Here is a 4570-nt window from a genome sequence, read left to right as displayed (position 1 = left end):
GGTTCAGCATTTCCACTGCTTTGCAGCTATCTGGCTTCTAACTCTGTGGCTAACAGGAGTCCGTACTTTATAGGAGGACAAATAATGTTTCACCGCTAGGGATTGTGTCTGATATTTACTACACTGATAATAAATCAATTGTATGTAAATTTACTGATACGTACCCGTTGCTAATTTTAAAATTACCTCTGTCAATCAGCCACACAGAAGAATGCAAAACAGGGAGAGAGGAAATAACTTCTGATTTCCTGTCTCCCCCAAATTTAAAGCCATGTAACCAGCTCTAGATAGAACACTATATGAAATATCAGAAGTGTAAATATCACAGACAAAAAGAAAATAACTCTTCTTAAAGTAAATTGAAACTTTCTTGAAAGGCTGTGATTTCCTGTGGTGTGTAAACAGTCTGATCATTATGGTGCAAAATAATCTCGATTTAATGGAAGAGCTGATTTTATCCTTTGCCCCATATAAAAAGCCCCATATAAAAAGCTCATAGCAAAGGTTAACATAACTTCAGTCAGATATTCAACATTACAGCCTGCGGTCTGCCTTTGATAAAAATCACTAGCACCTTTGCAGTGCTTTGACAATCTCAGACACAAATCCCCCCGCCCTTACATGAATTATGATTAATACACTGGCATCTCCCCATTGCCTTCAGGTCTGTGCGGCACCGTGGGGCACACCAATCTGTGTTACGCTCCATCGGCATCGGCTAAACCACGATGCGAGGCAGCAGTGTTCACCGAGACCTTTAGGTGGGCTAACGGGGTCTGTGTGTAGGTCTGAAGGCTCAGGCTGCAATTCCCAGTTTTGTGGAAAACTTTGTCCTGCAGTGTCCACACATACCAAAACAGGACACTTCATTTAAAATCAGTTTAGCAAAAAGTTCCTGCTGTCCAAGATCTGCGTTGTCAAAGCATTAAACAATCCGCCTGGCCTGGAGTCCAGTGGCTGCCAATGTGCTACCCAAAAAAAGGAACATTTTTGCATCTCAATAGACCTTCCAGTATCAACAAATCTTTAAACTATAAAATCAGCTACTCTAAGGAAGAGCAGAAATAATGTCTACATTGTACCACGCTGAGGTACATTTTTTGTAATTCCCATTTGCAAAACATACCGATTCGCTGTAAGTACAGCTGCTGGAAACATGTTAATAAGAAAAATAAATTAAAGCTACTCACAGAAGTGTACCAAGCCCCTGAGAAAGATTCTGTTACATACACACAGCTTGGAAGCGCTCTCGGGGAAAAAGGTGCGTCCACTGCCTATGTGTGTTTGCACACATGTGGAGTTCAAGCTATCGCCTCTGCACCATCCCCAGCTCCCGAAAGGTCACAAGCGATTCCATCTTTTAGCTGCTAAAGGGAAAGAAATCCTACCCTAATGACTCCCATGAATAATCTACTGTAGCACAGAGACTGGGGAGGGAACATGTCCATTATGCATGGAAGGAATGCAAGAAAGCAGCATATAAACGGCTTACACAACATGCAAAGCTGAAAAACACTCCAAGTAATTTCCAGAAGTTTACGATTATCCTGTAGGCATTAGGATTTCTGTGGGCAATTGCAGATTTTCACCCCTTCCCCAGTTGATCGGTATCGTCTTTGATATTTTATTAAAATGCTAATCACTCCTAAACTCAGTACCTAGAAAACCCACTTGCAGTATTAACCTCTATATGAAAAAAATGTGAAAAACATGATCTCCCCGTTCCCTTTCCCCAGTCATGAGAGAACTAAAAAATGAAAAGCACATGGTATTACTGCTACTGTCAAATCATTACAAACCATTTGTAATAAGCAGAACCACTTTATAAATACTGAATAGCCAGTACAACCAACGGGACGTGTTAGATTTTTTTTTCAGCCCATTTCTCACAGTGTTTATTCACTGAGTAATCCCAAATTTTTGGCTTCCTCTGTGTCAGTATTTGGGGAAAAAAAAAAAAGAAGGTGTCCACAGTGCTTTTATTAGAGGTTTTCTTTCCCATCATCAGTTGTCACGGGATATGGCATTTTGCACGAGCATTCATTATATGATAAACAGAACTATGTATTGATTTAATGCTTTGCTTTTAGAAAGGCCCAACTTTTAGCACAACATTAGCTATTTCTACTAGCTATTTCACATTAGAAAAATACATTTCTCCAAAAGTGGATAATCATGAGAGATTCGCTTAACAATATGGAGTAATTTTTTTATTTTTTTTTTAATTTCAGAGGATTATAAAAACTAGCTTTTTCCAGAATGGAAGGGAAGTTCTTTTCTGAACAACTTCTAATTCTGTCTGGGCCAAGCGAGCTTCCAGGCATACATATAACATATACGTGTGTCAGATAATACCAACACTAAGTTCCCACTGGTCAAGCTGACCATCAGTTTGTCTTCTGATTTCCTGGCTCCAGTACTGCAGCCCATAACTCTGTCTACAGAAAACTAAATCAAGAGCAAAATAAAGGAGTTAGGTTTCTATGATCTTTTCCACAGATCCAGGGGAATAGGGAATTAGTATCACTCACGGAATCACACTCCTTCATCTTCCACCATCTCCTATCCTTCAGATCACCCCTTACCTTCAAGAAGTTTGGATTCTCACTATTTTCCTCTATCCGTCAATAGTGATGAAACAGATATGATTAGGGACTCTGTTCAGCAGACCTAGAAAGTCAAGCTCCTTCCCTGTTTTTTTTAAATATTTCAATCTGAAAAAGGCAACTTGCCCAATTTTCAAAGTAGGAAAGTTGAAGTATTATAACTAAGGAAAAGACCCAGACAAACAAGTCCTTGGCACAACAGAGTTCAGAGAATAAGGTAGCTAAAGGTGTACACAAAAGTAATTCCTCTTTGGAGGGTGTTGGTATGGTTTCACCAGTCAGTATAGACCTAAACCACTAATAAATCCTTTTACAAATCTTATAAAAGTTGGGTTGTACACATTTTAAAATGCAAGGAACTAATTTATATACACTGTTAATACACAAAAATAAGACCTTTTTTTTTTTTTTCTGAAAACCATGGAAATTACAGGTACTTCATTCTGAATATTCAGAAGCGATCAAAATATTTCCAAAGTGATAAAAATACCGATTTGGAAAAAAAAAAAAAGTATATACTAGTGCTCTTGCATAAAGACTTTAAAAAAGTGTCTGAACTTATTTTTAAAAAGGGCATAAGAAGCAGCCAGTGTACAGTTTCCCCTTCCATATTCATCAGTGACTAAAACTGATAATGTTCTCATTTTACCATTTCCTAAGATTTCAGCCTCCAGCTACCAAAAAAATTTGGATCTTTATAGAGCTGATTCTGCATATTACCACATCCCTTCGCAGATTTTTTAGTTCGGCTTTTTCGTTCTTTATGTAGTCAGAAAAATAAATGAAAATTATTTGTATTCTGATAACCCACAACATAAATGGCTCCTCTGGCTGTGCACTGCTAAGAATCACTACAAGAACTGAAGTGGGATGTAACAAGCATCATATATACAGCATGAATTCCACTGCTAGCCAGATATACATATATATTTTTATACATATTTGCAAATGGAGGAGAGAAATATAATCCTGCCATTCACAGTAAGCGCCCACACCCAGGTTAGCAACAGGGAACCTGTCATACTGTAACTGCTTCTCATACACTTAAAATCTGACAATAACTATTCATGGCCTGTAAGGTACAAAAGGCTGTGGTCCCCCCAAATTGCATGCAGGCTTTAAGTGACAGACACATTATTTTGTAATTAGAATAACCACAATCTTTTTAAGACCATGGACTTAATTTAAAAAGAGCTTGTAAGACTTACATATGTATACAGAGACAGATATAGCTATGTATAATCTCAGCAGACAGTGAAAAGAAACATTCATCTTGCCTTCTGTCTTCTTCTGACATGTTGTTCACTCTTACAGTAATGGATGTTATGGTTATAAATGCTCTTATAAAAGACAATAAAGAAAAATAGCTGATCATCTGTTCCATTCTAGTGAGGTTTGTCTGCAAACTGACCACTCCTGTAGCAAGTCTCTAGAAGTTCAGATAGGGAGCAGCCCCTGAAAACATAGTGATGACTCCAGGAGGAAAGCGCTTATCTGTCTCCCTGTTCAGCTCCTTAGAATCGGAGAGCTTTTCTAACCTCAGATTTCTCTACAGTGGGAAAAGCATACCTTGATGGAAGGAGAAGTTCCTTATATGTAAGTCCTTTTGTTTAAAAAAAAGACAGAATAGGAATTATTTGGTATGACAAATACTCTCCTTTTCATCACCCAAGCTCCTTTCTTTTCTCTTTTTTTCTTTTGCTTCCAAGGCAACCAGACAAGTGTCAAAATGGATATATAATTATGTTGCTTTACAAAAAAAAAAAGGTTACTTTTTATTAATATTTAACTCAGGTTTCCTAGTCTTAGCTATTTCATAATGTGAAATCTTGCTTAAGTGTGAACTGTCACACCACCAAAAAATTTAAGAGGTGATTAGTTGTTTTAGTGTAACAGATGTGCAGCCTTCTGGGGTTCTAAACCTTCCTTCTTCAAATGCATCATCAACCTGCACAATTAGCAGG

At 37.8% G+C, this 4570-nt stretch overlaps 1 protein-coding gene across 2 annotated transcripts in view; it reads right to left on the bottom strand.

Annotated features, from left to right (window-relative positions):
• Positions 1 to 4570, bottom strand: part of TRPS1 (transcriptional repressor GATA binding 1) — a 171264-nt gene that overhangs the window by 141370 nt on the left and 25324 nt on the right. The gene's annotated exons all lie outside the window — the stretch shown is intronic.

This window comes from Egretta garzetta, unplaced genomic scaffold, assembly GCF_000687185.1.
Source record: "Egretta garzetta isolate BGI_Z169 unplaced genomic scaffold, ASM68718v1 scaffold13, whole genome shotgun sequence".
Lineage (NCBI taxonomy): Eukaryota > Metazoa > Chordata > Aves > Pelecaniformes > Ardeidae > Egretta > Egretta garzetta.
The sequence above is the reverse complement of the archived record's forward strand: the minus strand, read 5'-3'. Positions and strand labels throughout refer to the sequence as shown.